Source organism: Triturus cristatus, chromosome 3_1 (assembly GCF_964204655.1).
Source record: "Triturus cristatus chromosome 3_1, aTriCri1.1, whole genome shotgun sequence".
Lineage (NCBI taxonomy): Eukaryota > Metazoa > Chordata > Amphibia > Caudata > Salamandridae > Triturus > Triturus cristatus.
Genome location: NC_140583.1, coordinates 1130408578 through 1130432900, shown reverse-complemented (window position 1 = coordinate 1130432900; position 24323 = coordinate 1130408578).

Here is a 24323-nt window from a genome sequence, read left to right as displayed (position 1 = left end):
GCATGACCAAAAGGCTGTGCTGACTGTTTACCAGCCAGGGCAGAAAGTGTGGGTGTTGGAGCCAGTGGCCCCAGCAGCACTCCAAGACAAATGGTCTGGACCCCACACTATTGTTGAGAAAAAGGGAGAAGTCACCTACTTGGTGGACCTTGGGACTCCCAGAAGCCCCCACAGGGTGCTTCATGTCAACAGATTGAAGGCATATGTTGACAGGGCAGACATGGTCTTACTCATGGCTACAGATGAGGGGCAGGAGGAAGAGAGTGACCCTCTCCCAGACCTGTTGACTCAGAACCCTGATGATGGCTCAGTTGAGGGTGTGGTCTTTTCTGACAGCCTCACTGTCCATCAGCAACAGGACTGCAGGCAGGTTCTGCAATCCTACAGACATATGTTCTCTCTGACCCCAAGTCAGACAAACTGGTGCACCCATGATGTGGACACTGGTGACAGTCTGCCTGTGAAGAGTAACATCTACAGGCAACCTGACCATGTCAGGGACCGAATAAAAGTTGAGGTACAAAAGATGTTGGAGCTGGGAGTCATTGAACCTTCAGAGAGCCCTTGGGCTAGTCCTGTAGTTCTTGTGCCAAAACCTCACACCCAAAATGGTAAGAGAGAGATGAGGTTTTGCGTGGATTTCAGAGGTCTCAATGCTGTCACTAGGACAGATGCCCACCCAATACCTAGGGCAGATGAGCTCATTGACAGACTGGCAGCTGCTAAGTTTTTTAGCACATTTGACCTGACAGCAGGCTACTGGCAAATCAGACTAGCTGAGAATGCAAAGGCCAAAACTGCTTTCTCGACCCCAGGAGGACATTATCAATTTGTGGTAATGCCCGTTGGTTTGAAGAATGCACATGCCACTTTCCAAAGGTTGGTGAATCAAGTCCTTACTGGGTTGGATGATTATTGTGCAGCTTATCTTGATGATATTGCTTTCTTTAGCTCCACCTGGGAGGATCACCTGGTCAACCTGAGGAATGTTTTAGAGGCCCTGCAAAAGGCAGGCCTCACTATCAAGGCCACTAAGTGCCAGATAGGGCAGAGCAAGGTTGTATACCTGGGCCACCTAGTTGGTGGGGGTCAGGTTCAACCACTGGAGAGCAAGATCCAGACCATAAAGGACTGGACTCCTCCAACTACCCAGACTCAGGTCAGAGCTTTCTTGGGCCTGACTGGGTACTACAGAAAGTTTGTTAATAACTATGGGTCCATTGTGACACCACTTAATGACTTGACCTCCAAGAAAATGCCAAAGAAAGTTCAGTGGACAGTAAGCTGTCAAAAAGCATTTGATGACCTGAAGCAGGCCATGTGCAGTGCACCTATTCTGAAAAGTCCAGACTACTCCAAATAGTTCATTGTCCAGACAGATGCTTCTGAGATGGGTGTGGGAGCTGTTCTTTCACAACCTAATATAGATGGTCAAGACCAGCCCATTGCTTTTATAAGTAGAAGGTTGACCCCTAGAGAGAAACGTTGGTCAGCTATTGAGAGGGAGGCCTTTGCTGTGGTTTGGGCCCTGAAGAAGCTGAGGCCATACTTGTTTGGCACTCACTTCAAGATTCAGACAGACCTTTAAGCCACTCTTGTGGCTAAATCAGATGAAGGGTGAAAATCCCAAACTTCTTAGGTCGTCCATTTCCCTACAGGGGATGGACTTCACAGTGGAACATAGACCTGGGACTGACCATGCCAATGCAGATGGACTCTCCAGATATTTCCACTTAGAACATGAAGACTCAACTGGTCAAGGTTAGTTTAATGTCCCTAAGTTTGGGGGGAGGGGGTTGTGTAGGCGAGTAGGGTCTGCTTTCTATGTTCACCCCCACTTTTTGCTTTTGCTTTACTGGTTTTCGACTTAGATGTGGCTGTGGGCCTGCTAACCAGACCCACAGCCCTGCTGTTCTCTCTCTAAATTTATACTATGTACTTTAGGTGCATAACCCATTTGGATAGGATCACCTTATTGGCCCCTGTACAGTGTACCTTAGGTACCCAGGGCATAGGTGTACCCTAGGCCTACCAGGGGCTGCAGCATGTATTATGTCACCCCTGGCCTGGCCTTCCATTATGACACAACTGGCTGATCACTCAGCTGGGGCAAGGTCGTGTAATCACCCCTTGCTTAGATGTAGTATTCCTATACCTATCTTATATATAGACACATGTGTACCTATCAGCCACTCCTATGGCAGGCCTTAACAATCCTGGAGGCAGAGTGCTTGGTAACATGTGAGATGGTGCTCTAGCATGAGCTGAGTCTGTCTGCAGCTTTCGGAACCATGTCCTTATAGCTGTTCTATGATATTGCCTACCATATACTCTTAAAGTGCCTTATAATCTTAAACGGTTATGGTAACTATGGTTTGGCTCTATCAAAACATGTCGTGTAAGGTGTCTAACACTTTGGAATAATACCCCCATCCCATTTCCGGGGATGAGGATATTATCCCTCCCTTCTAGAGGGAGAAGACATGTTGTAACCTACTTACCCGGTTAAAGTTAACCAGAGCCCCAGCATCACAAAATGGATGCTGCTGCCACGACACAAGTCTGACCTCCTGCTGCTGGGAGTGATCCCGGCAAGGGAGGCTTGGACAATAGGTTTCCTGCCTTGGGAGGTGCGAGCACCACCCCAGACAGGCCTTAGTGTATTGGGGCAGGGAGGGATGAAAGAAACGAGACACTGCCTGGGGCACACAAGGTGCTCCATGCATAGTCCAGTTCAAACCGGTGCTGGGGCACACCAGCCCCAGTCCTGGCGGTAGCTGGGCCCCAGGAGATTAGGTTATCCTGAACCTGCAACTTGAACAGAAACTCTGGACCTTCGACATTCGACGAAAGAAGAAGATGAAGAATCTCCCTTGTGGCCAAGGAGTGGCTACCCTGTGCAATCAGGCACCATCAAGAGACTACCCTTTGCTATGCTAAAGTTCTACGAGGGACCAAATGCAGAGCCCGACCAGAGCCATGACTTCCAGACTTCTCCGACCGTGATCCACATCCACAGCCGAGCTGAGATCCGTGGAGGCGACGAAAGACGCGGGACCGGCTACCTGAGAAAAGTGGCGAGTATCTTCCAGCACAGCTTCTGAGGTACCCTCGAAGTTGTGCACCGGGGATTGAGAAACCCCAACCCCAAGCACCATCTGCACCGAAGATCAGCCCCCCACACTCCACAAATCCAGCATGGGGCCCTTCTGCATTTTCCTGCTTGCCGCGTCTGTCCGGTTGCTTGCCCGTTGGCTAGCGGCCGCTGTGATGACACACCTTGAAATCTTCACTGCTGGTTTGGCTCCTCCAGACTGGCTCCCGCTTCTTTGCAAAAGAGAAGCACCCCAGACCTTCCTGGTCTGCACCAGAAGCAAGTCCTCCATTCTTCGTGGGTTCCGCTTGCCAAGGCTTGGTGAGTCCTAGTTCGACTTCGATGCCGCCGACAGCAAGAGCCTTCGTGGGACAGCTCGCCTCCTGGTCCTGGTCATCCTCGACGTCTCCTGGTACCTGTGGCTGCAGCAACAAGCTTCACCCTTCACCTACAATCTTCACGACATCGCCTGGTTCCTTCCTGGTTCCACGTGGTCACTGGCTAGTGACCTTGACTCTGTCCCTTCTGCTTGCAGGTATTCTCTCTTCTTGATCCCAGCCTTGGGATCCACCGGACACTCTTCACTGACTGCCTGTCAGCAACTTTCCTTCAGGTATCCATAGAAGTCCACGACGAAACCCGACGCAAGTTCACACCTATGCACCCGCAGCCCGTGGGCTAGGTAACTTGGGTACTTCGGTGCTCACAAGGGTAGTGACTATCCTAGGGTCTAGTTTCCGAGTCTCAACTCTCTAGCTGCTTCAGAAGTGTCCTTAAACTGCTTATTTCGAAACTGTACTATTTCTATCGACTATACGCATTACGCGTGAGTGTTTCCACTCTGCACCTGAATCCCGTGGGCCTCCCACTTCCTAACTGTTGCTAGTGTAGTGTAGCCCCAGCGATTCCCTAGGCCTATCCTATTTCCGTGACAGTGGTCCTTATACCACTTCTTTAGTATATGGTTTGCGTGGCTCCTAGGGCCTAACTGTATTACTTACCTGTGTGAATTAATGTATGCTTAAATAAGACTGTGTTGTACTTACCTCGAATCTCATAAAGAGTGCTGAGGGTTTGACTAGAATAAATACACTTTATTTTATATATATATCTGTTGTGGTGTCCTTTCATTTTGTATTCAAGGGATTATATATGGTATCACAGCTGGCTTCACATGCCATTCAGAGTTTAGCCTAAGACTGCTCTTGTCCATGCTACCACTAGGATAGCTGGTCTATAAGGTTGACTTTACAACCAATCACCATAAGGGTTGTTTGGACTGATGCAAGGTGTACACTAGAATTAGTGACATCATATATCAGGCCAACTTCTCACATTGGTGAGCAGCGGTTGGGAACTGAGCTTGCTGTTGTAATACCATTGTAATCTTGAGATACTAAATTGAAAGATCACACAGATATTGTTTAGGTACATATAACATAGATTATAATACTTAAGTCCTGCTGGACTTAGTTGTTGTAGGTTGAAGGGTCTAACACACCCTGACTACAACTACTAGAGAGGTTTAGTAGAAACAACTAGTGTAGGTAGGTGCACACACCACACCCTCACCAGATCATGTCTCTGGGAAGAGATCAAGGAGATGCTCTCTCAGGAGGGGCAGGTCTGAAAAAGACCCCCTCTAGATATGATACCCTAACTTTTCAGGAGATGAGACAATTGTGTACCTCCAGAAAGTTAAAACAGGGTGCAAACCCTACCCTCCTTCAGCTAGTACAACTCCTAGAGGAGTATGATACTCTTAGGGCCTCACAGGCTAGTACCCTAGGTACAAAGGAGGGTCTACCCACCACAGATGAGTCAGATGGGACTTCAGATGAAGAGGTAGACAGCCAGGGCCAGGTAGGAAGACTTAGCCAGGCTAACCTAAGCTTACATGGGAGTTTGCATGGGGTCCCCCCATACAGACCCCCAAGTGGGCTTAACCAGAGAAGCAGGAGAGACAGATCCCCTTCAAGGGAATCCATCCACTCCCATGTCTCTAGCATCTCTAATGCCTCTTCTCACAGGGGAATTACTTCCCCCGAGAGAAAGGAGCATGAAGCCAGAATGAGGGAAGCTAATCTGAGGATTCAGAGGGAAGAACTTGCCCTTGCCAAGGAGAAGCTTGCTCTGGCTAGAGAGCAAAAGTTAAGTGGGTCAGAATCCACTGGTGGCAGCAATATCCCTAAGGATAGAGACAGGCACTATGATAATAGAAACCTGAGCAAGATTGTCCCTCCCTACCAGTGTGGGGATGACATCCACAAATGGATAACTGCTTTGGAGAGAGCTTGAAAAGTACAGCAGGTACCCCAAAGTCAGTGGGCAGCTATCTTGTGGCTCTCCTTCTCTGAGAAAGGTAGAGACAAGCTCCTCACAGTTAGTGATGAGGATGCAGACAATTACACTGTCCTGAAGAGTGCTCTAATTGATGGGTTTGGCCTAACCACTGAACAATACAGGTTGTTGTTCAGGGATACCCAGAAGACACAGACTCAGGACTGGACTGACTTTGTAGATTGTGCCACTAAGGCTCTGGAAGGCTGGCTAGTGGGAAGTAAGGTTAAGGATTATACAGGATTGTATAATTTGATCATGGGAGAACAAATCCTTAACAACTGTCAAAACCAGCTACTGCATCAACACCTGATTGATTCTGATCTGACTTCTCCCCAAGAATTGGGAAAGAAGGCAGATAGATGGGTCAGGACTAGAGTTAAGCAGAAAAACCAGAACCAGGGCGGTGATCAGAACAAGGCAGACCAGAAGGGTAATGATCAGAGACAAAAAGACCAGGAGTCTTCACCAGGCCCCCAAAAGGCTCAGGGGGAGGGTGGTCCCAAAAAGGATAAAAAGAAAGATGGCCAAAAGAAACCATGGTGCAACTATTGTAAGTCCAACTCACATTGGTTTAGTGAGTGCACCAAAAAGGATAAGCCCCCAGCCACCATTGCCCCTAAGGCAACTGTACCCCCTAGTCCAGCTGTAAGTGGTGGTTCCCAGCAAAAGGGTGTAGTAGGGTTAACCCTGGGAACTGAGGAGGATTCTGGCCTAGTCAGAATACCTACTCAGGCTGTTCTGATCTGTGATGGGGACTTAGCTTTGTCCTCTACTGTAGGCCCCAGTAACCTGGGCAAGTACAGACAGACTCCTTTTATCAACCAAAGGATGGCTCAGGCCTACAGGGACACTGGGGCTAGTGTCACAATGGTGACACCTGCCTTTGTGGACCCTGGACAGATCATACTAGGTGAAAATTACCTAGTGACCAACGCCAGCAATGCCACTACCTCCCATAGTGTGGCTATTGGTAACTTCTCCTGGGGAGGGGTAACTGGCCTCAAGAAAGTTGTTGTTAGTTCAGACCTTCCTGTGGAGTGTTTACTGGGCAATGACCTTAAAACTTCAGTTTGGTCTGAAGTGGAGTATAGGACCCATGCAGAAATGCTAGGGATAGATGCACATGTCCTTGCTGTGACCAGGTCACAGGCCAAAAAGTGCACCACTGAACAAGTGCTGGATCCTGGAACTATGGACCAGTCACAACCCAAGAGAAAGAGCAGTAGGGTAAAGGCTGTGCCTTCCCCCCTGCCTCAGGTACTGGATCAGCCCTCACAGGAGGATGATTCTGAGAGCCCTGAAGGAACTGTCCTAGAAGAGCTTGAACCTGATCAGGTTGAGTTTCTTGGGACAGGGGGACCTTCAAGGGCAGATCTGAGGCAGGCTCAATTAGACTGCCCCTCTCTTGAACCCCTCAGACAGCAGGCTGCTGCTGAGGCTGCAGGGAATGCTCAAGGTACCCATAGAGTGTATTGGGATGAAGGGCTACTGTATTCAGAGGCTAGAGACCCCAAGCCTGGTGCATCCAGGAGGTTGGTCATACCACTGAAGTTCAGAGGCTTCCTTCTTACCTTGGCCCATGATATTCCCCTTGCAGGACACTTAGGCCAGAACAAGACTTGGGACAGGCTTGTCCCTCACTTTCACTGGCCCCATATGTCAGGAGATACCAAGGAGTTTTGTCGCTCCTGTGTCACCTGCCAAGCCAGTGGCAAATCAGGTGGCACCACAAAGGCCCACCTCATACCACTACCTGTGGTGGGGGTTCCCTTTGAAAGAGTGGGCATAGATATTGTAGGACCAATGGACCCACAAACAGCATCTGGGCACAGATTTATACTGGTGATAGTGGACCATGCCACCAGGTATCCAGAAGCTATTCCCCTGAGGACCACAACAGCTCCTGTTGTGGCAAGGGCCCAGCTTGGAGTATTCTCCAGGGTGGGCTTTCCAAAGGAGGTCATTTCTGACAGAGGTGCCAACTTCATGTCAGGATACTTGACTGCAATGTGGAAAGAGTGTGTTGTGAACTACAAGTTCACCACACCCTATCACCCACAGTGCAATGGGCTTGTTGAGAGATTCAACAAGACCCTAAAGGGAATGATAAAAGGTTTACCAGACAAGCTTAGGCGAAGATGGGACATCCTTTTACCCTGCCTTCTGTTTGCTTACAGAGAGGTCCCACAAAAGGGGGTTGGCTACAGCCCTTTTGAGCTTTTGTTTGGGCATCCTGTAAGAGGACCCCTATGTTTAGTGAGGGAAGGATGGGAGAGACCTCTCAGACAACCCAAACTTGATATAGTGGATTATGTACTTGGTCTCCGCTCCAGGATGGCAGAGTATATGAAGAAGGCTTCTAAAAACCTTGAGGCAAGCCAAGAACTCCAAAAAGCTTGGCATGACCAAAAGGCTGTGCTGACTGTTTACCAGCCAGGGCAGAAAGTGTGGGTGTTGGAGCCAGTGGCCCCAGCAGCACTCCAAGACAAATGGTCTGGACCCCACACTATTGTTGAGAAAAAGGGAGAAGTCACCTACTTGGTGGACCTCGGGACTCCCAGAAGCCCCCACAGGGTGCTTCATGTCAACAGATTGAAGGCATATGTTGACAGGGCAGACATGGGCTTACTCATGGCTACAGATGAGGGGCAGGAGGAAGAGAGTGACCCTCTCCCAGACCTGTTGACTCAGAACCCTGAAAATGGCTCAGTTGAGGGTGTGGTCTTTTCTGACAGCCTCACTGTCCATCAGCAACAGGACTGCAGGCAGGTTCTGCAATCCTACAGACATATGTTCTCTCTGACCCCAAGTCAGACAAACTGGTGCACCCATGAGGTGGACACTGGTGACAGTCTGCCTGTGAAGAGTAAAATCTACAGGCAACCTGACCATGTCAGGGACTACATAAAAGTTGAGGTACAAAAGATGTTGGAGCTGGGAGTCATTGAACCTTCAGAGAGCCCTTGGGCTAGTCCTGTAGTTCTTGTGCCAAAACCTCACACCCAAGATGGTAAGAGAGAGATGAGGTTTTGCGTGGATTTCAGAGGTCTCAATGCTGTCACTAGGACAGATGCCCACCCAATACCTAGGGCAGATGAGCTCATTGACAGACTGGCAGCTGCTAAGTTTTTTAGCACATTTGACCTGACAGCAGGCTACTGGCAAATCAGACTAGCTAAGAATGCAAAGGCCAAAACTGCTTTCTCGACCCCAGGAGGACATTATCAATTTGTGGTAATGCCCTTTGGTTTGAAGAATGCACCTGCCACTTTCCAAAGGTTGGTGAATCAAGTCCTTACTGGGTTGGATGATTATTGTGTAGCTTATCTTGATGATATTGCTGTCTTTAGCTCCACCTGGGAGGATCAACTGGTCCACCTGAGGAATGTTTTAGAGGCCCTGCAAAAGGCAGGCCTCACTATCAAGGCCACTAAGTGCCAGATAGGGCAGAGCAAGGTTGTATACCTGGGCCACCTAGTTGGTGGGGGTCAGGTTCAACCACTGGAGAGCAAGATCCAGACCATAAAGGACTGGACTCCTCCAACTACCCAGACTCAGGTCAGAGCTTTCTTGGGCCTGACTGGGTACTACAGAAAGTGTGTTAAGAACTATGGGTCCATTGTGACACCACTTAATGACTTGACCTCCAAGAAAATGCCAAAGAAAGTTCAGTGGACAGTAAGCTGTCAAAAAGCATTTGATGACCTGAAGCAGGCCATGTGCAGTGCACCTATTCTGAAAAGTCCAGACTACTCCAAAGAGTTCATTGTCCAGACAGATGCTTCTGAGTTGGGTGTGGGAGCTGTTCTTTCACAACTTAATATAGATGGTCAAGACCAGCCCATTGCTTTTATAAGTAGAAGGCTGACCCCTAGAGAGAAACGTTGGTCAGCTATTGAGAGGGAGGCCTTTGCTGTGGTTTGGGCCCTGAAGAAGCTGAGGCCATACTTGTTTGGCACTCACTTCAAGATTCAGACAGACCATAAGCCCCTCTTGTGGCTAAATCAGATGAAGGGTGAAAATCCCAAACTTCTTAGGTGGTCCATTTCCTTACAGGGGATGGACTTCACAGTGGAACATAGACCTGGGACTGACCATGCCAATGCAGATGGACTCTCCAGATATTTCCACTTAGAACATGAAGACTCAACTGGTCAAGGTTAGTTTAATGTCCCTAAGTTTGAGGGGGGGGGAGGGTTGTGTAGGAGAGTAGGGTCTGCTTTCTATGTTCACCCCCACTTTTTGCTTTTGCTTTACTGGTTTTCGACTTAGATGTGGCTGTGGGCCTGCTAACCAGACCCACAGCCCTGCTGTTCTCTCTCTAAATTGATACTATGTACTTTAGGTGCATAACCCATTTGGATAGGATCACCTTATTGGCCCCTGTACAGTGTACCGTAGGTACCCAGGGCATAGGTGTACCCTAGGCCTACCAGGGGCTGCAGCATGTATTATGCCACCCCTGGCCTGGCCTTCCATTATGACACAACTGGCTGATCACTCAGCTGGGGCAAGGTCGTGTAATCACCCCTTGCTTAGGTGCAGTATTCCTATACCTATCTTATATATAGACACATGTGTACCTATCAGCCACTCCTATGGCAGGCCTTAACAATCCTGGAGGCAGAGTGCTTGGTAACATGTGAGATGGTGCTCTAGCATGAGCTGAGCCTGTCTGCAGCTTTCGGAACCATGTCCTTATAGCTGTTCTATGATATAGCCTACCATATACTCTTAAAGTGCCTTATAATCTTAAACGGTTATGGTAACTATGGTTTGGCTCTATCAAAACATGTTGTGTAAGGTGTCTAACACTTTGGAATAATACCCCCATCCCATTTCCGGGGATGAGGATATTATCCCTCCCTTCTAGAGGGAGAAGACATGTTGTAACCTACTTACCCGGTTAAAGTTAATCAGAGCCCCAGCATCACAAAATGGATGCTGCTGCCACGACACAAGTCTGACCTCCTGCTGCTGGGAGTGATCCCGGCAAGGGAGGCTTGGACAATAGGTTTCCTGCCTTGGGAGGTTCGAGCACCACCCCAGACAGGCCTTAGTGTATTGGGGCAGGGAGGGATGAAAGAAACGAGACACTGCCTGGGGCACACAAGGTGCTCCATGCATAGTCCAGTTCAAACCGGTGCTGGGGCACACCAGCCCCAGTCCTGGCACGAAACTAGACAAAGGGAAGGGGGTGTAACCACCCCCTCCCAGGTCCCACCCATAAGGCGTGACCTAGCAGGCAACCCAGCCCCCAGATTAGTATAAGAGTGATAGCTGGGCCCCAGGAGATTAGATTATCCTGAACCTGCAACTTGAACAGAAACTCTGGACCTTCGACATTCGACGAAAGAAGAAGACTGAAGAATCTCCCTTGTGGCCAAGGAGTGGCTACCCTGTGCAAACAGGCACCATCAAGAGACTACCCTTTGCTTTGCTAAAGTTCTACGAGGGACCGACTGCAGAGCCCGACCAGAGCCTTGACTTCCAGACTTCTCCGACCCTGATCCACATCCACAGCCGAGCTGAGATCCGTGGAGGCGACGAGAGACGTGGGACCGTCTACCTGGGAAAAGTGGCGAGTATCTTCCAACGCAGCTTCTGAGGTACCCTCGAAGGTGTGCACCGGGGATTGAGAAGCCCCAACCCCAAGCACCATCTGCACCGAAGATCAGCCCCCCACACTCCACGAGTCCTGCGTGGGGCCCTTCTGCATTTTCCTGCTTGCCGCGTCTGTCCGGTTGCTTGCCCGTTGGCTAGCGGCCTCTGTGACGACACACCTTGAAATCTTCACTGCTGGTTTGGCTCCTCCAGACTGGCTCCCGCTTCTTTGCAAAAGAAAAGCACCCCAGACCTTCCTGGTCTGCACCAGAAGCAAGTCCTCCGTTCTTCGTGGGTTCCGCTTGCCAAGGCCTGGTGAGTCCTAGTTCGACTTCGACGCCGCCGACAGCAAGAGCCTTCGTGGGACAGCTGGCCTCCTGGTCCTGGTCAAGCTTCACCCTTCACCTGCAATCTTCACGACATCGCCTGGTTCCTTCCTGGTTCCACGTGGTCACTGGCTAGTGACCTTGACTCTGTCCCTTCTGCTTGCAGGTATCCTCTCTTCTTGATCCCAGCCTTGGGATCCACCGGACACTCTTCACTGACTGCCTGTCAGCAACTTTCCTTCAGGCATCCATAGAAGTCCACGACGAAACCCGACGGAAGTTCACACCTATGCACCCGCAGCCCGTGGGCTAGGTAACTTGGGTACTTCGGTGCTCACAAGGGTAGTGACTATCCTAGGGTCTAGTTTCCGAGTCTCCACTCTCTAGCTGCTTCAGAAGTGTCCTTAAACTGCTTATTTCGAAACTGTACTATTTCTATCGACTATACGCATTAAGCGTGAGTGTTTCTACTCTGCACCTGAATCCCGTGGGCCTCCCACTTCCTAACTGATGCTAGTGTAGTGTAGCCCCAGCGATTCCCTAGGCCTAGGCCTATCCTATTTCCGTGACAGTGGTCCTTATACCACTTCTTTAGTATATGGTTTGCGTGGCCCCTAGGGCCTAACTCTATTACTTACCTGTGTGAATTAATGTATGCTTAAATAAGACTGTGTTGTACTTACCTCGAATCTCATAAAGAGTGCTCAGGGTTTGACTAGAATAAATACACTTTATTTTATATATATATCTGTTGTGGTGTCCTTTCATTTGGTATTCAAGGGATTATATATGGTATCACAGCTGGCTTCACATGCCATTCAGAGTTTAGCCTAAGACTGCTCTTGTCCATGCTACCACTAGGATAGCTGGTCTATAAGGTTGACTTTACAACCAATCACCATAAGGGTTGTTTGGACTGATACAAGGTGTACACTAGAACTAGTGACATCATATATCAGGCCAACTTCTCACACTCCCTTCCCCCCACCGAGAACCATCCCCCCATCCACCCCCCAAACCTAGGCAATCAGGCAGAGTTTGAATGATGTGCGTCTAATAGGCTGCCCCGCCAGCCCCTCCCAGGTGGAAAAGATATGAAAACATAAGTGCAGCATTTCATTTTCGTTTCTCTCTTCAAACATAGCCTCAAAACCTGCTACTCCCACACCTTTGCGATCTCTGTTCCTCTCCCTGATTTAATAATCTCATTTAGATACTCCTGTGCCAAAATTTCCAAAGAAAACACCCGTGTAGTACCCCTAAACTTCACTTTCAGCCTTGCCGGATTCTGTAAAAACACCTCAGCCCCTGCCTTCTGTAGAGGTGCTATCAATTGTCTCATTCCCCACTGTCGTTCCACAGTCGCGTGGGCAAAGTCCGGCTTAGCGAAAAAGGAGACACCTTCATACGACTTTGGGGAATTTGGTCGGGCTTGATCGTACACAAGTTGGCGCAGCAGAAAACTACCGAAGAACACTAAGAACGCCCTTGGTCGCTCTTGGGGTTGTCTCCCCATCGTTATGTACACTCTGTGGGCTCTTTGAATCTCATCATTCCAGTCCAGCTTTACTTGCTCCGGGAAAATATTTTTCAAAAGATTCACGATGTACAGCCTCGGATTGTTCCCTTCCACCCCCTCTGGAACCCCTAGGAAGCGCAGGTTATTCCTCCGCTGCCTATTTTCCTGCACCTCGAGCTTACCCATAACATCCGGAAGGGTTCCACTCTGTCCAATATTCTGTTCTTTTAATGCCTCAACTTCAGTTTCTAGGGCCTCGGTCCGAGTTTCAACCATTGTCAGCCTTTCTGCAAAATCCCCGCATTTCTTATTTATTTTCCTGATGCCGGCTTGTACCTTCTTATTAGCGATCCTAGCCCTGCGGCCATTCGCCCTTACTTCCTCCTGCATCTGCTGAATGGAACATAATATCATTGATAGTGATGGTTCTACCCCTTCTTTCACACCTACCCGCATTTCCTCCGCTGGAACTGGATGCGTGTCCGAATAGTCCCATTTCAGCTGTCTCCCCCCTTGCAACCTCTGACTTTCTTTCCTTTTGCTCCCGCCTGTACTCTTTTTTCTCTGGGTAGCTTGCAGCGAGTCTTCCGATGATGAATCATCCGCTTCCAGGGCCCCATCACTGCTATTCGAGGAAATGTCATCTTTCCCAGAGGGGTCCGATTCATCGGTTAGAGAAAATAATTTCTCCCCAGTCCCTTCAGGCGAGAGCTCTTCTCGGGTCTGCTGCCCTAATCTGCCCAAGTCTCTCCTTGCTAGCAATTTTTCACTCTCTGGAGTAACAGCCTTTCCTTCATTTTCCTTCCTTGGGTTTAGCGCATCATAGTGGTCGCTTATCCCCCCCAGATTAACACCCAGACCCTTCTCTAGACCCAGAGACGCATTTCCGGGGGGTAGATCGAGTATACTATTTCTCAGACCATTTTCTGAGGAGTCCGGCTGTCCCCCATACACATTCTCATCCGATCCAGGGGTTATCTGTAACTTCATAAATGTTTCCCCCTTACTTACAGTATCTGCTACAGAGCGGCTATTAAACATGGAAACAAGGGTGGGCTGCGCTGGGTCCTCTTCTGGCTGCTGGCCTGGCTTCACTGGTGCTTTCTTAACTCCAGACTCCTTCTTTGCTCCTCTGGCACGCTGTTTACCATCCCCAAAACTCCCGCTTGGCTCCTTCAGACTCGCCGGTATCGAGGGTGTAGAGCCATCCCCCGAGGCACCTACCGTGCTGGCCGCACCCGCCGCGGTACGTGGTTTCAGCATTTTGGAGCCTCGTGAAGCCATTATTCCATCCACTTTTTTCCACGCCTGCAGGATCTCTTTACGGCGTGAGCCTTGCTCCGTTAACCGCAGGACAATCAGGAGCAGCAGGAGAAGTGCATCCACAGTCTCCAACGTTGTGCTCGAGCTCAGGCCAGCAAGTCCAGCCAGCCGCTGACCATCGCATCGATCCATCCGGGGGAGCTAGCGGAAGCGGAGCAGCTAACCACACACCATCTCCCCCCAAAGAACTGCAAAAGACATGACGATTGCAGGAAAATGTCAACTCCATCACGGAACATGTGAAGCCCATGGAGCCGGTGAGACCGTCCAACACCACTGGGAGAATTGGGAGAACAGGGAGAACAGGGAGAACATATTTTCTTAGCTACCCTACTTCCTGTTAATAAAGCTCGCAGGCCAAGAGATACAATAATAAAATGGAAGGATACAAGGATAGCGTAACAGACTCAACCAACAGATGAATCAACATAAGAAATCAAAAACAAGGGAAGGAAATCACCTCAATATGGCGGAGAAAGATCCAAAAGCAAATCTACAGAGAGTGAAAGCAGACCCACCATCACCAGACTCACCAATCAAACCCAAGCAAGATATGAACGCAACCATGGAGATCATCTTATCGAAACATGCTGAAGTGCACGAAATAGCCAAGTCCACTAAAGATAACACGGACACCATGCAAATTGAGATTGCCGCTATTCGTAAGGACATAAGGGAGCCAAACAGTAAAATTGCTGAAGTGGAAAACAGAGTCCGTCAGCTGGAAGATTAAATGGTCACAACGAAAAAAGCAGTCACAAACCTAGATCTAAAATCTTAGTCTTTTAACAAACAGATTACAGAGTTGAAGGATAGAAATAGGAGAGGGAATCTCCACATTTTTGGAATTCCTGAGTGGCAGCATCTTTTAATGGAAGCAGTCAAACCTTTTGAGGTTTGAAAAGAACATCGAAACCTCCACTTTCTGCCGAGTATGCACTGTAGAAACAGAAGACAAGTTTGCTGAGCCTATGTCTTCTCTCAATATGATATTTATGTTATTCACATTCTTGGCACACAGAATATCCTTCCTGATGACTTGTCTACATTGAAAATCATGATTGAGGATTCTCAAATACCTGCCCTTTTGCTTCCTGACAAAGTTGTCTGCCTGGCATTCCATTTTTCACCCCTTCCAGACCTTATGCAGAAGCCATCATCTTGGTTTTACTTTGCTTGCACTTCTTTCCTACTTTTTGTTCTGTCCTTCAACAGTTCATTGCTTCTCCCTATCATCTTTCCTTGTACGTAAATCATTTTAGATTATACAACATTTTCTCACCATTACAAAATCCATTATGATCTTTTTACTGTTATGGCTCAGTCTTATCCTTCAGTTTTGAAGCTCTACTCGGGTAGTAGTGGAACTTTAGATGCTACCAATTCATGATTTCCGTTATTCACTTCATTCCTCTTATATGATTGTGCTGCTTTGTGCCTAGGGTCTTTCTTTTCTTTAGAGTTTTGTGTTCCTCTTCCTCTCTATTAGTCTAGCTAGGATGTGTCAAGGAGATGCCAGGGAGTGGGAGGAATGGAGACATTGTTTTACTTTAACATGTTATAGTCCTTATCCTCTGTGCCAAATCTAGGTATTTATGTAGTTTGATATGATATCCCTTAAGAAAAAAGTAGAACTGTATAGCATGAACCAACTCTATGTTGCTACGAATACCATTTCCCAGCACTATAAGACCCTCAAATGAGCACACTTAGATTCATATGTGAATAATATATGGGCCCTTTGTTTTTCTGTAGACATGATTATGAGAGGAGGATACTACTACAATACCCTCTTTTTATGCTGGTGATGCACTGCCCTCACCTTGTATGCACATTCCATCTGCTAAATGAAATGTGTCTTCCATCCGTGCTGCTTACGCAAACGTTTACATAATATCTTTATGACCAAGCTGCCAAAGCTTTACTCCAGCACTAGAAGTGGTGCAGCATTGTATATGACAGCCTTATTTGGCATTCAATGGGCCCTCCACATCCCTGGGCACCGGTATCACAGGACCTGCAGCTCTATTGAAGAAAACTAAGCTACTAAACATTATTTTGAAATGTAAAAAGAAAAATTTAAAATAAGTGCAAATGTCTACACTGCTTACCCTCTGGTCCTGCGTATATACATCTGACCTTACTATTCTACTGTCCACGTAACTAGGAAACTTGTGGGCCGTCAATGCTCTTGCAGGAAACAGATACGCGTTCTCCTACAGAGTTGTGTTATGTTGGTAGTATGTATCTATGAGATTTTTGTATGGTTCTGATTCAAGTGGATTCCGTGGATGCACGTGGATGCTGGCTGGTTCAGATGTGTCTGTAACCTTGCAATTAGAAATGTTTTATGAAGTTAGTGTATTCCCTGATTTAGGAAAAAACTGTATTTCTGTCAGAATCATAATTTACAGGAATACTACATTCCTGATTTTTCTCCACCTAAACCTATCAGCACCTAAATGCTTCTAAGATTTCTAGATGGGACAGCAGCCAAACATGTGCAATTACCATAGGAATTGGGTGCAGAATTCTAATTTCCTGATGGAATTTTCCATTTCCTAGGGAACCCTCTGGGAAAAGTTATAATACTGAGATAAATTCCTTACTCTAAAAATCACCAATACCTGTATGGGCAATAATTTCAGCTGCAGAAATACTAAGATGGCATTACCGGCTCCTAGTATTGGGAAATTACATTTTTCCAAAGCTTGTTAAATGTCAATTGTCTTTTGCATGAAATGATATAAACCTGCTTTCAGTGCTCAAGTAATAGAGCCTCTATACAAGTGAATTTTCAAATGTTTCAAATGTTTTAACAGTCAGATATATTTGCCTCTTGTTTCTCTTGCTGGAAATGTTGTTCTTGTCAGATCACCCTGAAGCTGCAGGGAAGATATATTAGGCTACTGTTCCTGGATGCTGAATTAGGGAAAACAAATAGTTGGCACAGGAATGCTTTTTTTTAATTGATTTTTTTCTGCATTATCAGTTTCAAATAGTCACCTTAAAGAAGTGATTATGTGTCTGCGATATGTTGCTTATTTGTATTTAGAACTTCCCATCTATTCAATCTTATAATAAGTGCATCACTTCAAAGCACATTGCCTTAAATGAAATTTTAATTTGCAGATTTTTCCCTTGGTAAACAGTGTTTACCATGCATATCTTGGTTGGAAAAATCTCTGGAATTTATCAGTCATAGTTTGCATAGCCCGATGCAGACCATAAACCATGGCTCCAATTATGATTTTTCTTTGAAGACATATTTTGTACAGGCTAAGGGGTGTAATCAGCATGACAGGATATGTGAGTTACATTATGAGTTCTGCTGAACCATGAGGAACATTTAACTGTGTTTTAGTGCATTTCATATTTTTTATGTTCCACTACAGTCATCTATTACATACCTAATTGGCAGCCATTCTCAGCAACAGTTGGGCCCAGAGCCTAGTCTTCAATCAGGTCAGACTCTTTGCCCAACAATATAGATGTACAGCTCCCCTGCTGCACAAGACTATTTATATATCAATGCATTGAAACATGTTGTCTGTGTGGTATCCTGTCACACAAACGCACACTATAAATTGCGCTAGGAAGTAGTTCCTCATGATTCCTGCAATAAGATAGACAGATAGACAATGACTGTGAATATATATTTATAGCTCTATCTATACAAGATATATATATATATATATCACTGAAAAAACCATAGGTTTCAGGGTGTTATAGTTAGCTGGACTTTTCACTTGTACAAAACCATTGAAATTCCCCCGTTATAGTTAGTTCAGCTAACTATAACTCGCGCGCCCGCAATGCACTGCTGATGACGTCACATATTACATCACTCATGACATGGTCAGTGACATCACTCATGACATCACTGATGACATCTCAACTGACATCACTGATGACATCACTGATTACATCATCCAGTGAATGTCTGTTTTTCTGAAAATTAAATATGTTTTATATATGTATATCTCAAGGTCGATGGAAGAATAAATGGGTATATAAGTGTCTAAATGGATTATTTGTTTTTGAAAAATTGATTGTGTAACTGACTGATTAAGTGTATCATAGTGAATACATGGCTTAGTGAGTAATGATTAAATATGTAAATATCTGTATCAGTCACTCACTTTGTGTATAAGTGGCAGCATGGGTTGGTGAGTAGCTACATGGGTGTCTATATAGGTTATTAGTTGGTTTTTTGAGTATCAGTCTGAGTGTCTGCATGGTTCGGTGGGGGGTATTACGTAGTGCATAGGTGCATGAATGAGTGACTCACTGTTTGTATGTGTTGAAGACAGCCTGTGTGCAGGACTGTATGGGTGGATGAGTGTGTGTATGGGTGTGTTAGTGAGTGAATGACTGTCTCAATAGTGTCTTTATGAGTAACTACATATGTTTTAAACTAGTATATGTGACTATTGGTGTATATAAGTGAGTATATGTGCGAGTGAGAGATTGAAAGAGTTCCTGTATGAATAAGTATGTGTTTCTATAAGTGATTGTTTAAAAGACTAAGTATGTGTAAGTTTCCGTAGAAGTAAGTGTGGTGGTGTGTGTATAACTGTATATGCAAGTAAATGTATGTTTGATTCTTTATTAGCATGAGTGACTATGTGTGTGAGTAACTCTATGGATGAGTGGCATTGTGTAACAGGATGTATAGGTGTATGAGTACATCTGATGAGTGAGTACATGTATGAGTGACTGTATAGGACTGTTGGTGAATAAGTGGATGTGTATGTGGATCTTAGAATTACTGAAGAGGTTGTTGTAACTGGTATTGGTATGTCCATTGTTTTGAAAATTTTAGTCTCTATTTTTGAATGTGTGTATCAAAGGTTAAATTAGGGTGAGAGGAGGTCTGCCACTCTATCACAAGGATGATGTCATCAGTGATGTCATCAGTGATGTCATTTGAGATGTAATCAGTGATGTCATGAGTGATGTTACTGACCATGTCATGAGTGATGTAATAAGTGACGTCATCAGCAGTGCATTGCGGGCGCGCGAGTTATAGTTAGCTGAACTAACTATAACGGGGGAATTTCAATGGTTTTGTACAAGTGAAAAGTGCTAATTTCTAACTATGCCTACAGAGATAGGACATGTGAAGAAAGAAGAAAAAATGGACAGAAAGAAAAAAAAGAAGTGCAGAAAGAAGCAACAGAAGTCCTCAAAGACGAAGAAAAGTGCAGGAAGAAGGATAATGTGCAGAAAGAACAAAAAGAAGAGCAGAAAAAAGCCTTGTTGCAAAATCATCCTGTACCCTCAACTTTTTCAGACGGATACTGGTGGTAACTGAGTCTGACTAACCAGTCCTAGAGCCAGTGCTATGTTAAAAGACACTTAGAATACAGTGAAAACACCTACATACACTAGGGAACATTATGCGTTGGGGTCCCCCTGTGATTCGCATGACCCCCTCTGTAAGCCCCTAGTATATAATAGGGCAGGGGGATTAAAACTACCTCTTAAAACAGGCCACAGGGTGTTTTTGCACACGTTAACTCAGGCCCCGTCCCCTCCCTTCACCACTGTGTAAACACGCCCTGTGTCCGTTTTTAGTTGGGAGATTAAGTTCATTTGAATCCTGAGGGTCCCTAGGGTCCAACTAGCCCACTAGGTACCTCCAGTAAGTGCCACAGAGCTGCGTTGCAGAGAGGTGTAAAAGTGGCACGGCCTGGACCACCTCTCTGCAATGCAGCTCAGTGGCGCTTACTGGAAGCACTTGGTGGGCTAGTTATCCCCCAGGTGCCCTCAGTATTGAAGGGAAATTATATCCCCAATTTAAAACGTGCCATAGTGCGTGTTTGCACACATCACCTCAGGCCCCGTCCCCTCCCTTCACCACTGTGTAAAGGCGCCCTGTGGCTGTTCTAAGTTGAGAGATTAAGTCCCCTTGAATCCTAAGGGTCCCTAGGGTCAAACTAGACCACTAGGTACCTCCAGTAAGCACCACAGAGCTGCGTTGCAGAGAGGTGTAAAAAGGGGCTTGGCCTCAGAACACCTGTCTGCAGCGCAGCTCCCTGGCGCATACTGGAGATGCCCGTTGGCCTAGTTGGCCCTCAGGGACCCTCAGTATTGAAGAGGAATTAATTCCCCAACTTACAACTCACCAGGGGGCGCGTTTGCAGAGTGCTGCAAGGAGGGGGCGTGGCCTCCGGCACGATGCCAGTCTTTTATTTATTTTAATTTTTTAAGAAGGGGGGCTGTGTGGTTCCCCTTCTTATTCTAATTTATTGGCCCTGATAACCCCATCTGGGGCCTGTCTCCTAATTATATTTTTTTGACCCCAATCCCCAGGGCCGGCCACTGTTTATTATTATTTTTAAAAAATATATATTTATAGACACACCTAGGACATGCTGGACAAACCGTACGTACCTATCACCATGACAATTTGCGTGATATTCATTAAAAGGCAACTATGCATACAATGAATCCACGTGGAATGTATTTACACCACTAGTGAAGCTCTGACATGTCTGATGCCCTACCGTGCCTAATCCCGGTAGACACCCTTTTCGTTTATTTATACAAACATGGGTAGCTATTGACGGGCACATTTAATACACATGCACACCAAGCCATTCAAAGGGGATTCGACAAAAATTCAACCAAAACTATGCAAGAAACCCCCCTCACGGTTAATAAAACACACATCCACTGCCAGATGTGTAATAATTTTTATTTTACTCTCTGGAAAGGGGACGAACATCACTTGAGAGTCACAGCGCGCTCCTGGCAGAGCCCAAAGCTGTGTTACACCCACCATTGCCTGCTGAGTGCCACACACCTCTGTGTTGTATTCCACTAGCTAGTGCATATGCTATGACACTCTCTAGCCCATGTGCACTGTAACACCACCCCGTGAATATGTCATGCCACACTTGTCTTCGCATGGGTTATATTGCCCCATCTAACGTGCCTTCCTCGATGCCTATGTTATAACGCACAGTGCTATGCCATACATATTACAATCTGGGATCCATATCTTTGTCACAGTGCATATGCAACGTTACACTCCCAAGCACATATTTTATATTACAACTTTAGAGACTAGTTAGGTTACACAACACTGCCCTGTGCATATTACACTCCAAGGCGCATATAGCATAGCACGCGCTAGAGCCTGTGCTATCTCGCACTCTCCAATGAATCTGTCATTGCGCACAATGTATTGCATATTATATTTCACGCCCGGTTCATCTTATATCACACTTTTTGGTGCATAGTTTATACCATACACTATATCTAGTTTTCATTTTCAATCGTGCTCTCAGGACTATGTTCTATATAACACTGTGTTCACCTACCCTTTTCACGGGCATTACATTTTGCGATAGGGGGTGGAGGGTCAGGGGGTGTTTCTGCCAAGTGAGCCCGGAGTCACAGTCACAAACGTCCTCTTCTTCCTGAATAAAAGTGAGATTATGCTGCATACTTGTTCATATTTTAAGTAGTTTGCACAGACACACGTTTTAAAAACAATAAAGTTCCTAATACCCGCCTTCTCTGAACAGTTAGCTTGTTGCCCCATCTCCCTCCTCCCTATCCTCTGTTGTCTGAATCCATGGACTAGCCTCCTCCCTCCTGCCATGCATGGTCTGATGTGCTGCCACTGCCCTCCATTTAGCATGATGTACCAGTCCACTCCACCTGCCATCCATTGCCCAATTCTATGGCCCATCATTGACCTCCTGCTTAGCCTCTGTGCTTAGCTTGCCACCCCAATTCTCCTTCCCCCTGCCCTCCGATGTCTTTGTGCATGCCCCTGCTCCATCCTTTTTGCCCACCATGTACCATGGACCTGCCACTCCTATCTACTCTGAGTGTTCTGTTGAGCTGCCACTCCCCTCCCACCTGCCTAGCATTGTCAGATGACTGTAACTTGTCCCTGCCACCTCCACCCTGCCTGTCCACATGCCATGCCTCTATCCCCTTCCTCCTGTTCTACAAGGTCCATTTTACTGCCACACCCTTCTGCCCTCCCTGGTCTGTTGTGCTGCAACTGCCCCTCCTGCCATGCATGGTCTGATGTGCTGCCACTGCCCTCAATTTAGTATGATGTACCAGTCCACTCCTCCTGCCCTCCATTGCCCAATTCTATGCCCCATCATTGACCTCCTGCTTAAACTCTGTGCTTAGCTTGCTGCCCCTATTCTCCTTCCCCCTGCCCTCCGATGTCTTTGTGCATGCCCCTGTTCCATCCTTTTTGCCCACCATGTTCCATGGACCTGCCACTCCTATCTACTCTGAGTGTTCTGGTGAGCTGCCACTCCCCTCCCACCTGCCTAGCATTGTCAGATGACTGTAACCTGTCCCTGCCACCTCCACCCTGCCTGTCCACATGCCATGCCATGCCCCTAACCTCTTCCTCCTGTCCTACATGGTCCATTGTACTGCCACACCCTTCTGCCCTCCCTGGTCTGTTGTGCTGCAACTGCTCCTCCTGCCTGCCCCGTGCGGTCTGATGTGAGGCCCCTTCCCCTGAACTTTCTTGTCTGTGCACAGGTCCTGACCCTCCCTTCTATCCTCCATCGTCCTTTGTGCATGCCCCTGCACCCTCCTTCTTGCCCATCATAGCCATTGTGCTGCCACTAACCCTCCCACTTGCCATGCATGGTCTTCTGTGCTGCCATGGCCCCTCCCACCTTCCCTGTGTGGTCAGTTAGCTGCCGCTGACCCCCTCCCACCTTCCCTCCATGGTCTGTGTGTATGCCATCACAGTCTCACTGTTGCTCTTCATGGTGTGTCTTGCTTCTAGTGCCCATCCTGCCTGACCTCCATGGCTATCTTGCTGCTCCTGCCCTGCCCCCTTGCCCCCAGCCCTCTGTTTACATGTGCAGACCCCTACTCCCTCCCTCCTGGCTTGTCTGTTCCATTGTAATGCCCCTGATCCGTCCCTCCTGCCCTTTATGGTCTGTTATGCTGCAGCTTTCTCTCCTGGCTGTCCATTATGGTCAGCTAGCTAGCATTGCCTCTTGCCCCTCTGTTCTCTGTTGTCCATGTGCATGGTCCTGTCCCCTCTCCCTTTTGCTTTCTATGGATTGTTGTGCTGCACTCCTGTCCCGCATGCCCTGCGTGGTGTATTGTGCTGCTGCAAACCCTGATGCCTGCCCTGCAGGGTCAGTTTGGTGCACCTCTACATGTCCCTCCTGTCCTCTGTTATCCAAGTCCATGTCCCTACCCCATTTCCTTCCATGATCCAATGTACCATACTTGCGAACATTTTGAACTTGGTAAGAGGGAGATTTTGAAAAAAAACGGGCGTATTGATTTTCCCCTTTGAGTTACATTGAAAAAGAGGAGATTGTAGACAGGAGACAGATCAAATAAAGCCCATTTGAGCTTAAAAACATTGGACGTTTCCTGGCTGAATCGGGTCTGTTGGCATGTATGGTTGTACTACCATTGCCTCTTCCTTCTGCCCACAATGGTCTATTACATTGCCACAGCCTCTCTTGCAAGTCCTGTATTGTTGGTTTGTTGCCCCTGCCCCCCTTTCCACTGCCCTCCATAGTCTGTTGTGCTGCCACGGCCCTTCCTGCCTGCTCAGTGTGGTTAAATTGTTGCCTTTGCACCCTCCTACCTGCCTTCAATTTTCAGAGTCCGTGCCCCTGGCCTCTGCCTCTCAACAGTATCCTAATGAACAACTAGATTGCTAACATTCTATATTTATTACAAAAGAGTGGAACGCCTGACGTCATCTTGATGTAATCAAAACTGTAATACCTAGAGCATTTCCTTTAGAAATTTCATATATGAGAGGGTCTTATTGGCATCAAAATTATGGTTAGTGCTCTAAAAGACTAAAATAAGGACATATTTTCTGAGTTTTCAAATAGCGACAAAGCACTTTTAAATTATTTGTTATCTTTATGTTTTTTTATCCAGTTGACCACTTGATTAAATGAGGCACTTAGGGGAGAGGATGTGGTGTTACTTCCAGAACTGCAGACTTTGCAACTGGGGAACCAGGTTGGAGTTTCTGCTTCAGCTCGACATTCTGTGATTCTGGTCAAATCACTTAGTCTCCCCATGTCTACAACCAAAATGAATTTGTTCTTGTGTGATGTAACCAATGCTCATGTAAAGC